The sequence below is a fragment of the Chrysochloris asiatica genome, unplaced genomic scaffold, assembly GCF_000296735.1.
Source record: "Chrysochloris asiatica unplaced genomic scaffold, ChrAsi1.0 scaffold00071, whole genome shotgun sequence".
NCBI lineage: Eukaryota > Metazoa > Chordata > Mammalia > Afrosoricida > Chrysochloridae > Chrysochloris > Chrysochloris asiatica.
In genome coordinates, this window is record NW_006408589.1 from 11,314,872 (window position 1) to 11,330,483 (window position 15,612).

The following is a 15,612-nucleotide window of genomic DNA, read 5'->3' on the forward strand; positions in this document are numbered from 1 at the left end:
CTCATTTGACCTAGCTTCCATGGCTTGATGCCCAGAGCTCAACTAGAGAAAGATAAAGAAATTTGATAAAGGAAGCAAGTGTGAATTACTGCGATTTGATTAACTTGACCTATACTTATGGATGTGGTAGTGGTTATGTACTGTACTAACTCAAAATACCAACCGAGAGAGAAAGAGTCTTCACATCAAGGATCAAGCCTCTGTACACAGGGTTGGTAGGGATGAGTAACTTAGACATTGGCTACCTAAAATGGGAGGGACGGGGGCTATAAGGGCGCAAAATGGCTGGCTTACAAGTTTTCAAGAGGGAGTTTAGTTTCAGAGTGTGTGGGGGTGGGGAAGTAGAATCCCCACTGAATAGTTTTCATCTTGTCTAGCTGGGTCTGGTGAAAGGAGATGGGGATAGGATTCTTTTGATTATATAGTAAATAATTGTTATCATGACTAATTGCAGCTGTCACAACTGTAAAGGTAGAAGTTTTGTAACATAAAAGAGGGGAGTAGTTAATCTTACAGTCCAGGAACAGAGGACCCTAGAAACATCAAGAGAGAGAGCATGAGTGGAATGTGGGACCCTAACTAGAGAAGCAGCAACAGCAAAGATGGAGGCAGAGGTGATGACATGGCGAGATAGAGCAGTTTAGGACTCTAGACTCATAGAAAGAGAAAGGCTGTGTGCTGGTGGCCAGGAGGCAGGCTTGTAGATTGTGTTGTTTGGTTGTTTAAATGATTATACATTCCTGAGTGTTTTTGTGTACATAAAAAAAAAAAAAAAGAGGAAACAGAAGCAAATACTGTTAAATGATGATGCATGGAGGGGATTGTAATCCTTTCAGTGAAAGAAAATACGATAGGATGAGTGCAAAACTGATGTTCTCCTATGTAAACTATCACTCAATTCACAATAAGAGCTTTTTTTAATAAAAAAAAATTACAGTGTAGGATTCCATTCATATCAAGTCACATTTTTCTGAATTCCCTCTGACAGCTGATCCCTGCTCTCAAATGTAACCTGGGCTGCTTTTGCCCCCTTGACCTCCTTTCTTACTTTTGAGGTCAAGTGTCCTTCTTCCTAGCACTGCATTTCCACTGTAATTCAGGCTCACTTTCTTAGCTTCTGTTGTGTCTCTCCCCAGAACTCTAAGCAATACTGTAAAAGCGGGCAGTCACACAAAGCATCTGCATTGGAATGCTAGTGGGGAGGAAGGTTGTGAATCTATGCATCAATATTCTACAGCATCTTATAAATACAGGGAATGCCACCGGACTATAGAGAAGCCATGGAAGGAAATTTTTTTGGTAGAATATTTGAGAAGCAATAGGAGGAGGAGATGCTTAGTGCAAGAATACCTTGGTCCCTAACTCTGCAATAATGCTCACTCATTTGGCTTCCCTGGTTTCTACTTCCCTGGTTTCTACTCTGTGGACTGGGGCCGATGATATACCTCACTGTACATTGGGATAAGCAACCAGGGTAACTTATTATTTCTTCATCTTGATCACAGGTCTCAATCCTGCTGAAAGGGGAGGCAAGAAAGTCCCAAACCTTTCCAGTTATAAGGAAAGCAGACTCTTTTAAAGATTCCCTTTGGAGGTGAATGCTCAATGTTTCATGGTTACACCATTTTCCTAACCAAGACGGTATAGAGGGAGATGCCAGTAGCTTCTCCTCCTGGGGAATCTATATAGGAACCTTAGATCTGGGTGCAGGCTTTTTGTTGGCCTCTTGATTTTCTTGGGCTTGAAGGAGACATCGCATCCCACTTGGCCACCTAGCAACCATTGTTGCCACTAGTGGCTGATGAAAGTTGTGGTCTCTTCTTTGATAACCTCCACCCCTTGTACCTAGGACCCACAGCCCCACCTACATTCTCAGTCACTGCCAGTTTCTTGTGCATGTTTCCCTCTCAGTCCCGTGACTTGTTCCTCTGTTTGCTTCTGCTGTGTGGTCCCCTCATCCCTGGTATAACATCACTATCGTAGCCACCTTTCACACACCCCACCAGGAGCTGCTGTGGCACTCTGGAGTCTCTGAATTCTCTTTGCCTAGCCCCCCATTTCTGGGTTTCCATTGTTGTCCTATGCTGATGCAAGGCCAATGAGCAAGACAGTCTCCTCACAGAAGAGGGACAAGAAAGAAAAGACACTTCTGCATTCAGCTGCTTCCTAGTGCCTCTGGAGTTACTATCCTTGACTCGTTTTTCCATACCTGATTTCAGGGTTATGGTGTAATTGGACGTTGCCCATTTTGGCCTGAGTCTCATCTCTGAATTTCTGTCCTGTTGTCCAGAGCTTCCTTTTTCCCACCTGACTGAGGGGAATTCGCCACTGTGTCAGATCCTCTTGCTACCTTCCCTGTTTCCTTTCTAGAATATCAGACCTCCATGTGGCCTTAATGGCTGATAAACTGGACTGACTTCTTAACTCTTCTGGCAAGCTCATGTGGGTCAGATTAGGTCTTCAACTGCATAGCGTTTTCAATGGCTGTTTTCGTTTTAACTTTTTGTTGTGAGTTGAGTGAAGGTTTACAGAGCTGATCCTTAGTTTTTCATTCAACACATCACACATTTCACTTCATGTCAATGATTGCAATTTCCTCCATGCAACATCACTTATTCCAATTCCACTTCCTCCCTCTGTCTCTTGTCGACATTCCTCCTTTCCCCACCCTTCTGAATTTTATCCTGAGGTAAACGAATGCTACCCTTTTTTGGTCTCCAGCGGTTGACCATTCTATGGTATGTGCACCTCACTCATGTTGTCCTTTTCATATATCTATCCATTGCTTGGAGTCGTGGTGTGGCGCTACAGGTTAATGCGCTGGACCACAAATTCAGTTTGAAACTACAAGCTCGGTGGTTCATGCTCACCAGCTGCTCCTCAGAAACCCTATACAGAGTTGCTATCCAATGGCACTAACAACAGCAACAATTCATTGCTTGGCTGAAAATTGAGCCATGGGGATAAGTTCAGTTCCAGACCCGAAAGGTGACCAAGGACCAAAGTCTCGAAGTCCCGTCAGTCTCTATTTGGCCAGTAAGTTTGATTGTTTTTATGATTTTGAATTTTATTCCACATTTTCTCCCACTCTATCCAGGACCTTCTAATGTGTCAGTGGCTGATTTTTTTAGTAGATTACCAGACCTTTCTTCTGAGGTGCTTCTGGGTAATAGATTTGAATTCCCAACCTTTCAGTTAGAAGCTGATGATTTTGCTTATCAGAAAAGGGAAATGTACCAGGGAATACTTAAAAAAAAGATTAATCTCATTGTACTTACAACAGGCTTGCTTGTGTCATCATGAAATTGGACAAGGCAGATAGCCTTTTCTTACTGTGTTGTTCATTGTTGTTAAGTGCCATTGAGTAGGTTCCAACTCATAGTGACCCTATATAGTGTTTCCGAGGAGCAGCTGGTAAGGTTGAACTACTAACCTTGTAGTTCATCTGACTTTGCAGTCCAGCGCATTAGCCCTCAGCACCACACTAGGACTTCTTATTTTATTGTTGACAAAACTGAGGCACAAAGAGATTAAAAGGCCTGCCAAGGTCAGACAGTTGGTGGGTGGTTCAGCCTTCCAAGAAGAGCACGTGGATATTTTGACCCCAGGGTGAGTGCTCCCTCTGTGGCACATGGCTCCTCCCCTGCTAAAATGCCCTCCTCCTCCATTGGTCTGTGAAGTCAGCCGTGGGGCACCATCAGCTCCACCAATCTGCTCCCCTGTCTCTTAAAGTGATTATAAAGTGGGAACCATGAAATCAGCAGCTGCAAGAACGGCAGGAATGCTGCTCCAAATAGGCACAGATCCTGGAAGCCAGCAGTTAATGCTGAAGTCACTGTGAGCTTCATTTAATCTTTTTTTTTTTTAAGAGATTGCCAGCTATAACTATCTGGGAGGTGGCCAAAGATCCGTTGTAAGTGCTAAATAATTTGTAAGTCAAACCTCTCTATTGATGGCAGTGTGATGTTGAAATCACCCAACTTAGCAATGCATGTTAAAAAGACAAATTAATTATGCCTAAACCTTCCAAAGGTGGTTTAGGGAAAGCAGAGCATAGATCTGTAAGTATGCATAAACATATATAAATGCAGTGCAGAAGGAGCAAAAACTAACATTATAATCGAGGAATCCTTTGGACTCTACCTTGCTGGGCTCTGAATCAAGTGCCACTCCTCATCTGCTGGACTTAGGAGATACTGAGGCTCCTACTGATCAGAGCAAAGGTCTGGAACCTACCTGTGTCCCTTTTTTCTCTGCCTGAGAAGAAAAGATTGCATACTCCCACCCCACTGCATCCTCCAAACCTCCTTCAGTGGAGGAGTCTAGGCTCCACCTAGACTTCTGTGAAAGCTGCCTCATTTGCCCCCATGGTTCCATTCAGCTTCCTCCCCACACTCCATCCCCACAGAGAAGACACTGAGATCTTTTAAGAACCACGGTCAGATCATGTCACACCTCTGCTTTAGTCAGCCTCCACTGTTTGCCACCGAATCTAGAGTAAAATCCCTATTTCATCCCATGGCCAGTAATCCCTACTTGTTTGGGTCTATACCTGTTTCTCTGACCAGGGGTGGATGACACCGGCTTGCGTTAAGCAAGGTACTTACAGGTTTAATTGCGCTTACTTGCTAAACTGCAGTGAGCAATTTCTCCTGGAGTTTATCACATCTCTGATGTGGTGGGTAACAGGTGAGGTTGTGCACTGTAGGTTGGTGAGAAGGCACAGTTGGACCTGTGCATACCTTGCTTGTTTGGTAATGTGTCGTTACCTTCGGATTACTTACACTTTTGCCCTCATCTCTCCCTAAGCTGTAGCCACTTCTGCCCTTCATGCTCTTGACCTTTTACTTGTTCTGTTAACTTCTGTCTGGAATGTCCTCTTGACTTGGCATATCACTTCACTGTCATCTCAAATGTCAGAGACCTTCCATAACAATCCCAAAGTCACTTTCTGATGAATACGTTTATTTTGTTTCTTTTATCATATTATCTCTATCTGAAATTATTTAGTTACTGACTTGACTATTATCTGTCTCCCCCTCTATAACAGGAGAAGAAACCTTGTCTGTCTTGTTCACAGTTGTAGTCCCAGCACCAAGTGCTTCTTGATTCATGGTTGGCATTCTCATGAAACTTGTTGATTGACAGGACTTACCTCCCTAACTGATTACCTCCATTACCAAATGAGAAACAGCCATATTGAAGTTTTGCAGAGATCCAATCATTATTTGTTTTCCTCATTCATTTGTTCAATAAAAAAAAGACTTTTTCTGTTTGTCAGTCTATATGCTAGACTTTGAGGCTACAGAGGAGTCTCTGCCCTCAGAATTTGTTGTTGTTGTTGTCAGGTGCCATCGAGTCGGAACCAACTCATAGCGACCCCGTGCACAGCAGAACGAAACAATGTCCAATCCTGGGCCAACCTCACTACTGCCGCCACACTTGACACCATCAATGATGTCACCTGGCTGATCCATCTCGTTGGGGGTCTTCCTCTTTTTCTCTGACCCTCCACCTTACCCAGCATGACATCCTTCTCCAGCGACTGTTCTCTCCGGACAATATGTCCAAAGTATGAGAAACGAAGCCTAGCCATCTTGGCCTCCAAGGAGCACTCTGGTTGCACTTCTTCCAAAACAGATCTGTTGGTTCTTTTGGCAGTCCGTGGCACTTTCAGTATTCTCATCCAACACCACAACTCAAAGGCATCAATTCTTCTACGATCTTCCTTATTCGCTGTCCAGCTTTCGCATCCATATGAGGTTATTGAAAATATGATGGCTTGGGTCAGGTGCACCTTAGTCCTCAAGCTGACATCTCTGTTCTTCAATACTTTAAAAAGTTCCTGTACAGCAGATTTGCCGAATGCAATAAGTTGTCTTATCTCTTGACTGCTGCTTCCGCGAGTGTTGATAAAGTTATTCCAAGAAGAATGAAGTCCTTGACAACCTCAATCTCTTCTCCATTGATAAGAATGCTCGCGAGTGTTGATAAAGTTATTCCAAGAAGAATGAAGTCCTTGACAACCTCAATCTCTTCTCCATTGATAAGAATGCTGTTTATTGGTCCAGTGGTGAGGATTTTTGTTTTCTTTATATTGAGTTGTAATCCATACGTAAGGCTGTGCTCTTTGATCTTCATCAGTAAATATTTTAAGTCCTCTTCACTTTCAGCAAGCAAGGTTGTATCATCTGCATATCTCAGGTTGTTAATAAGTCTTCCTCCAATCCTGACGCCACGTTTTCCTTCATAGAACCCAGCTTCTCGTATTATTTGCTCAGCATACATATTGAACAAGAATGGTGAAAGAACACAACCCTGTTGCACACCTTTCCCAATTTTAAAACATTCAGTGTTCCCATGTTCTGTTTGAACAACTGCCCTCAGAATTTAGATACCGGAAATTCCATGGTATCTGTTCTATTGGTGAGAGAGAACTTTAATAGAGCTATGTCATGTCCTCAGAAGAAAAGGACCCTTATATCAGGGGTTTCAAGAAAAGCTTTTGAAAAGAGAGAAATCTTGAGGTGTTTCTTGGAGGATGACTAGGAAATTGGCAGAGAAGGGGTTGAAATATTAGAAACACAAGAAAAGTAAATTCCAAGAGAACCTGACCTACCTTGCTTCCTATGACTGGCATAAACAAGATGCCAGTATTAGAACTAGGGACACAGATAGGGCTAGATTAGGATGAACTTTATGTGTTAAGGGATTTGGGCTTTATCTTGAAACAATTGTAAACTTTTGAGAAGAAAATAAATTTAGGTTTTTGTTTACGAAGATCACTTTATTGCAATAGTTGCTACTGAATTTATACCAATTTACAGCAATCCTGTAGGACAGACTAGAAAGAGGAAGCTCTCCAATGAGATGGATCGACACAATGGCCCTAGCAATGGGCTCAAGCATAACAAGCGTGAGGAGGGTGTAGGACTGGGTAGTATTTCGTTCTGTTATGACTCTTGTTGCTATGAGTTGGAACCAACTCAATGGCACCTAACAACAACATAGAACAGAACAGAACTTCCCCATAGAGTTTCCAAAACAAAGATCTTTGCTATGTTTGAACAGATTGCCTCAGGCACTATGCTAAAGCATTTTATTAAGGGTCTTTCTCTTTTTCACTGGTCTTTTACCTTACCAAGGATAATGTCCTTCTCCAGGGATTAGTCTCTTATGATTACATGCCCAAAGTACATATGAAGTCTCACCATCCTTCTTTCTAAGGAGCATTCTGGTAGTACTACTTCCAAGACAGATTTATTCATTCCTCTGACAGCCCATTGTATATTCAGTATTCTTCACCAATATCTTAATTCAAAGGCATCCATTTTTCTTCTATCTTCCTTACTCATTGTCCACCTTTCACATGCATACCAGACTTGGGTCAAGCACAACTTAGTCCTTAAAGTGACATCTTTGTATATTAACACTTGAAAGTGGTCTTTTGCAGCAGATTTGCCCAATGTAATATGCCATTTTATTTCTTGACTGCTGCTTCCATAGACATTGATTGTGGATCCAAGTAAAATGAACTCTCCTGACTACTTCAGTATTTTCTGCATTTATCATGATGTTGCTTATTGGTCCAGTTGTGAGGACTTTCGTATTCTGTATGTTGAGGCATAATTCATACTGAAGGCTGTAATCTTTGATCATCATCAATCATAAGTGTTTCAAGTCTTCTTGACTTCAAGTTAACAAGATTGTGCCATCTGCATATTGGAGGTTGCTAATGAATCTTCCTTCAAACCTCATGCTGCATTCTTCTTAGTATAATCCAGCTTTTCAGATTAGTATCCCCATTGTTATGTTTGAATGATTGCTTCCTGGTGTATGTAGGGGCTCCACATGTTGTTGTTAAGTGCCCCAGAGTTTGAACCTCTGACCCTGTGGTTCAAACCCACATTATGGTCATGTGCTTACCCTAGAGCACCACATCAGGGCTTCCTTAGAGCGGAAGAAATGGTAAAGAAGGCTACTGCATGTGTAAAGCAAGAGGGGACAGTGGCTTCCTGAAAATTCAGACTAGAAGCTAACATGAAAATTACATGACTGAATTCAATTGATTTCTTAGAAGTTATAGGCACAGACCCAACGAGGGTTTTCCTTGTGCAGGAAAAGGAAGGAAACCCGTTTTCCCACCTAATCTATTGACTCTTCATTCATTCTGGAGCCAGGTTGAAATAAATAGTGTCTTGTTTGGTTGGAAAGCTTTGAAAAAGAGAAGACAACTGTAAGTGCAGAGCTTATTTCAGAAGAGCATTAGCATGCACAGGAAGTGGCAGGTTCTACAGGTATAATGCTCTCTGCTTTGGCCCCAATAATCCAGGGTCTTGTTCTGATGTGGTTTATCCGGTGCCTATTGCTGAGTCTCTTTGATGTCCAAACCAAACATGACCCACTTTCCCATGGGCATCTGTGCTTTTCAGCATGTTTACCTGGAGGCATCAGTTTTGTGCAACATCCGTCTCCGCTTTGAAACAGATTGGGGTGGAGGGTGAGTGCTACCCATGAAAAGCTCAATTGAATTTGTAGGCACAGGCAGAGGTGATGATGTGGTATTTCAGCAGTGGTCTGAGAGGCGGCTTGGATGGCGCAGAATGAAATTCACTTTTTCCTTCCACTTAGAATCCAGCTCCCCTTTGGAAGACCCCAAGTGTGATGGCTTATTGGGGCTGAGACATGGCTAGGGACAAAGCCAAAGAGGATGTGACGTAACACAGTTTACGGATTGTTGGCAGATGGGCAGCCGTACTGGTTTTTGAACTCTATTCTATTTGACATTTTTCCTCCCTCTAGCTCTGACATGGTGTAGCTGGCTTTGAGGAACTTTCAATTGACTAAGGATGGGGAAACAATCTCTGTTCTTCAGCTCACCTAGTTAATTGACGCTGGGGAAGTAAATTTTGTAGAAAGAAGAGCCATTTTGTGACTCTCGTCACATATATCTCCTCATCCAAAACACAATGAGTGACCACAGCCTCCTTATAAATCTGTGATGTCCTCTTGACCTCTGAGTAATAATAAATAGTGTGCTTGCAGGCTATCCTGAAGATATGAAGACGTTTTGCCAGAACATCTGGCATTCATTGACTCAGGAAAAGGAAGAAAAAGAAAAGAAATCACAAGCCTTGGGACAGAATTTCATTTTCTTTTCATGTTGCCATGTGGGTGAAGGAACCAACTCTGTCTTTGAGCAAATGTGGAAGGGGGAGTGTGTGGTATGTGAGCTCACTTTCAAGTTTTAAAGGGAACATAAAAATGCACATGCAATTCTATGAGGAAGCTTTCTGGTGGGGGTATCTTTTGGGAGGGGGGCTGGGATGTCCCATGATTGTAACTTTATGTCAGTACACCTTTCCTTCTGTTTTCATGAGATTTTTTCTATGCTCTCCCCAAGAAAGACCTGGGTCAAAGATTATGGACTCTGTTGATGGGTTAGAAGAATTCCTGGGTTGTGTAATTAGTTAACATACCTAATTGCTGACCAATAGGTTACCTAGAAGTACCTCAGAAGAAAGGTCTGGCAATCTACTTCTTAAAAATCAGCCTTGGAAAACTCTATGGAGCTCTGACAATTATGGGGTTGCCATGTGTTGGAGTCAGCTTGATGGCAACTTGTTGTTTGTTGTTTTTAAGTGACTTCAAGTCAGTTCTGACTCATAACTGTTTTGACTCATAGCGACCCTCTATAGGGTTTCTGAAGTGGTTACAAGTTGCGCTGTTAATCTCACAATCAGCAAGTTCAAAACTACCAGCAGTTCCACTGGAGAAAGATGAGGCTTTCTGCTTCCGTAAAGATTTACAGCCTCAAAAACCCTATACAGTGGAACCAACTCCACAGCTCATATCAACAACAACCATAGGGTTTGTGAGGAGTGGCTGGCGAGTTTGAACTGCCAAATTTGAGGATAGAGTACCACATTAGGACTCCAACTCATTGTATAGGTAGGTTCATCAGAAGACCCCAAGGTGAGCAAGCAAGCGTCAAGTGATTCAGAGCTTCATGAGCATTCTCAGTCTTGTTCTTTTTCTCACCTACCTCTCTGGTAGCGTAGTGGTTACGAATCGGGCTGCGAACCTTAAGGTCAGCGGTTCGAAACTACCAGCTGCTTCGCGGGAGAAAGATGAGGCTTTCTACTCCCGTAAGGATTTACACCCTCAGAAACCCTGTATAGGGTCGCTATGGGTCGGAACCGACTCAACGGCACTTAACAACATAACAACAACCTCTCTCTTATCTCTGTATTGCCCATAATACAGAGCCATAGAACACCCTGGCTTACAAACTCTAAAACCAACACATTTAGACTTCTCTTGGAATGCTACTAAATTTCATTTTGTGCTTTCCCACAGGGTAAGCGTGGGCTCTCCTTCCTCCCTGCCACACCTCCACCCCCACCCCACCCCACCCTCACAAAAAAAAAAGGTGGCTGCTCTTTGATCAGCAAGTTTAAATCAGAATACATCTTAGGTAGCCAGAATGACTTAAAATGTTAGCAAACAGTGGGATCCCTTTTAATTTTTAAAGGGAACTCTAAGTCTACCCTTTATGGTTGCTCAATTATCCTGGGCCTCTGAACAGCTGTCTATTTATTCCAATTAACATGATTGACATCTCCTCTGGAAGGTAGAAGCTAATCAACTACTGGATCCCCCACTGAGAATTCATTTCCTTCTTGGAGTCACTCCTGGGCAGGAGAAAACTTAAACAGGGAATTGAGATTCAGCACCCACAGCTGTGATTTACTCTCATAGACAGTCCCACAGTGTCTTGTTGCAGCCAAGGGAAAGCTAGACAATTTTTTTTAATGGAAATTTATTTTTGAATCAAACTATGGTTAATTCTGTTGGCTTTCATTTTCTTTACTTTCTATTTTTTTGTGAATCTACACTGGTCCCTTGAATGTTTGATTTCCTTTATCTTTCTCCCTCTGAAGGGCCCACGAAGTCCATTCTTTATTATTTCTGACAACAAGTTCAGAAGTTGATATGAACTTCCTGTCACAGTAACTTTCAATTTTCCATCTTTCTTTTTTTTCCATCAATAATTTGGATTCGGATCTTGATATATTAGTGATGTTTTCAGATAAAACAAAAGGAAGTACAAAGAGGTTATGTCAAATAATAAACCAAGCCCCGTAAAGATGTCAGAGAGATGGAATGATACTGAGTTTAAAGCAAGACTCTAAGCCAGTTTACCCCAGTTCTACCCCTGCTGAGAATCTGCATTTCCATCCCAGATATGTTGTTGTTAAGTGCTTTCCAGTGGGTTCAGACTCATACCCTGTACAGGGTTTCTGACGAACAACTGATGGGTTTGAACCACTGACCTTGTGGTTAACAGTCCATTGCTTACCCTACAGCACCACACTCGAAGTCCAGTATACTGAATCAGAATCTACATTTTCATAAGATCCCCAGGTGATTCTTGGCTGGGGATCCCTAAGAATTACTTGGGGATCTTGTTAAACTGTAAATTCTGATTCAGGATGTTTAGGGTAGAAATGCAAATTGTCATCAAAGAGTTGTGACTGGAATGAACTGGTTTGAAGCCCTGGTTTAATAATAGAACATAAATGTCAACAAATTCATTAAAAGTCAATAAATTGATTAAACATGTATTTCTACCTAGTATATGGTAGTTACATGGAAACTTCTGGAAAAAGTAAATGTGAGCTGGCTGTGATACCTGTGACATCTCTTTTACCCCAGGTGTGTTCCTCCTAGTTGGAAAGGAAATCTTAAGTGTTACAGTTGGCAGCAAGCTCAATATGAACAGAGTGTCATGTGGTTGCCAAAAGTGAAAACGAAGTGCTTTTGTAAGCAGTATAGTATCTTGTTCAAGGAGCCGTGTTACAGAAACTCCTAATGTTAATTGGCATTTTATTTTACTATAAATTCTACAAGGGCAGATACCATGTTGGTCTTGCTAATCACCACATTCCAATAGTGCTTGTCGCATCGCAGGCACCCAATAGATAGTGCTTGTCATATCACAAGCACCCAATAGATCTTGTTGAATAAATGAATACTCTGGTTACAGACCCAATAATGGCAGACAGAGAAACACAGGTTGACTTTGTGCTTGGTGACAGGACAGCTAGTCAAAGAGAATTAATAAGTGGATGAATGGATGATGGATGGATGATGGATGATGGATGGGTGATGGATGAATGAATGAATGGATGGATGGATGATGGATGGTTGAATAGGATGGACTGATGAGTGGATGGATAGATAGATGGGTGGATGGATGATGGATGGATGGATGAAACTTAAGATTCCATGAGATAAGGGGAAATGGGATGAGATTTTGTTTTGGACAAACAACATGAAATAACTGGTAATAGGCAGACAAGAAAGAGCGCATAGACTCTGGGCATTTATACATAAGATAAATACATGTGCACTGTCTCCCTAACTGTGGATTGACTCTTCTTTAGTTAGGTTTGGGTACTAAGAGAAGAATGGTTAAGCAACTCTTGATATTAAGTAGTGTGATCAGGAAGTTACGAGTTTACTGATGCATTTATTCCACTCCATTACTAAATGTAGAAAATGACTGGCTCTCACCCTCCCACCTCTGTACCCTCCTCACCTTTCTTTCTGGATACATCATCATTTACATAGAGGAGAAATGGGCAGGAAAATTGCAACCCAGAGGAATAAGTGGTCCAACTCACCTAGGAAAGGAGTGTACAAGGCTGATGTTGCAAGGCCAGTACCTCACTGGTAAAAGATCCAACATTTGTGGCAGCATTTCTTGGCCAAAATTGAGCCAACAACAACAATTAAAAACAGTACCTCAAACTCACTCTGAGAACTTCAGACCAATTTTGTTTCTCCTTCACCAATTTCCGCATTTAGGTTTAAATCAAGATTTAAGTGTGTTGCTTATCATTTGTCAACCCCAAATGCCAGGTTGTATGTCTTAACATCACTTCCTCTTACCACTACAATCAATCTGTAGACAATTAAAAACTTCCCAGCATGCTGCAGGAACACTATGATCCTAGACTGGATCCCTAGAGAGAAACGAACTAGATTACTTCTGATGTTCTCTGTATTCTTCATTACGCTCACCAAGTCTTCATTTCCATTGTGTGTTGATTTTTCATATGTGTATATTTACATATATCGGATTTTGGGGAGACAACTAATAACATAACCTAAGAGACCAAGAATCAGACAGAGTAATACCGGATTCCAGTAAGTATGTAAGTTGATTCCTGCCTACATACTCTGGCTGTCTAAACATCTGTATAAGCCTTGTTGTTCTTGCTATTTGGTGCTGACAAGTCAATTCCAACTCACAGCAGGCCATGTGGCAGAGTAGAATTGTCCCATGGAGTTTTCTAGGCTGTGGGTTAATGCACTGTACTTCAGTCCATTTGAACTGCAAGGTTGGCAGTTCAAGCTCACCAGCCACTTCTCAGAACCCCTATACAGGGTCACTATAGATTGGAACTGACTCCACAGCACTTAACAACAACTACCACCTTTACAGGAGAAGATCACTGGGCCTTTCTCCCACAGAGTTGCTACATGGGTTTGAACTACCAATCTTTCAAATAACAAACAAGCCCCCTTCACTGTTGCATCATCAGAACTCCTTTTTGCAAGCCTAAAGAACAATTGGAGTCCTCCCTCCAAACTGCCTATCCCCAATACCACAGATCACTTATATTTCACATTGAGCATAACTAATATCCAGACAAATTAAAATGAGTTTCACAATTTTGCTTCTTATAATTTTTATTTTATACTTTTTTATGTATAAAACTTTTTTGTCCCCCAACTCTTAAACAACTCCATGTGCTCTCAGAAAGTTCATGGGAAAGAGATAAACACTAAGGTGTGAAATGGCCCTGCCTGCCATAGAGAGTCCAGTGGCCCCTCACACATGTGTGTGTTGATGAGAAAACATGGTAATTGTTCTTTCTATTCAGTTAACCAGTGTTTTCAAACCTCTAGTAAAGACCCGGTGCTGTTCTGGCTATGACATCATTCAGCTCCCAAAGGATACCCCCACCCCAGCTCTAGTCTAATCTGACACGTCACAATTCCCAAGAAGCTGAACCCCACGGGACATTGGAGCTGGGTTCCAGTAGAGTCCCAGGCCACCTCCAGAAATGAGGTAGAGGCAGTGACTCTAACAATTTAAAATGGTAATTAGCACCAGAGGCAAAACACATGTGGAATATTATGTGTATTCAGTAGAGGAGTCCTGGTGTGGCCCTCTGGGTTAATGTGCCAGACTGCAAAGCCATATGAACTGCAAAGTCAGTGGTTCAAGCTCACCAGCTGCTGCTCGGAAACCTTATACAGAGTCTCTATGGGTCGGAACCGACTTGACAGAACTTAACAACAACTTCAGTGGAGGAAGCTCATGACTCCATGCAATAAAACACTGCACTGCAACCCACAAGATATGTGGTTCAAGGTCACCAGCTGCTCGCCAGCTGCTCTGCAGGAAAAAGATGAAGCTTTTTGCTCTTACAAAAATGTACAAACTTGTAAACCCTATACAGTGTTGCAATGGGTCAAAACCGACTGCAGGGCACTTAGCAACAACAACAACAACACTGGAACTTTGATCTGCTTTTTATACTCAAAAGTTAAAAAAACAAACAAAGCATTATGAGCACTTGGTAGCAACTTTGGGAACAATGGTTAGGCAAACTAAATAACTCCCATTGTGAATGAGACTATATCCACATTAATGTATTAATATGGATACAGGTATTCAGGTTGCTTTCAGAAAATCAACCTCCTTGTGAAAATCCGTTTCCTTATCTTATTATCATACCTCAGATGGCACCATCACTAGATTACCAGCTTCACCAGCACAGAAATTATTTTATAGCTTGTTGTTGCTGTTAGGGGCCATCCAGTCAGTGCTGACTCATAGCGACCTTATGCACAGCAGAACGAAACACTGCCCAATCCTGGGCCAATCTCACTATCGTTGCCACGCTTGAGCCCATTGATGCTGCCACTTGGCCAATCCATCTCTCTGGGGGTCTTCCTCTTTTTCTCTGGCCCCCGACCTTACCAAACATGAGATCCTTCTCCAGCGACTGGTCCCTCCTGATAATATGTCCAAAGTATGAGCGACGAAGTTTGGCCATCTTGACCTCCAAGGAGCACTTTGGCTGCACTTCTTCCAACATAGATCTGTTGATTCTATGGGCAGCCCATGGCACTTTCAATATTCTCCTCCAAACCATAATTTAAAAGCATCAATTCTTCTATGGTCTTCCTTATTTACTGTCCAACTTTCACATGCATATGAGGTTATTGAAAATACCATGGCTTGGGTCATTTTATAGCTTAAGGAGATATATTTAGTTAAAGATCACACTGGCAATATGAAGAAAGTAATAGTAATAAAGGAGTCCTGGTGTGGCGATATAGGATAAGCACTCAACTGCAGTGTTGATTTGAAGTGCAAGGTCTGCAGTTCAAATCTAGCAATCACAACTAGGAAACCCTATGAGTCAGAACCGACTCAACGGCACTTAAGAACAACAACAGTTATAAAAGTTATTATCAGTTGAGTGTTTTCTCTATGCCCAATTCTGCCATCAGAAAGCTGCACACCTC

The 15,612-nt window shown here is 42.1% G+C and overlaps 1 protein-coding gene across 1 annotated transcript in view; it reads left to right on the forward strand.

The window, feature by feature from the left end:
• SLIT3 (slit homolog 3 (Drosophila)) overlaps positions 1 to 15,612 on the forward strand; it is a 939,392-nt gene that overhangs the window by 363,766 nt on the left and 560,014 nt on the right. The window lies entirely within an intron of this gene.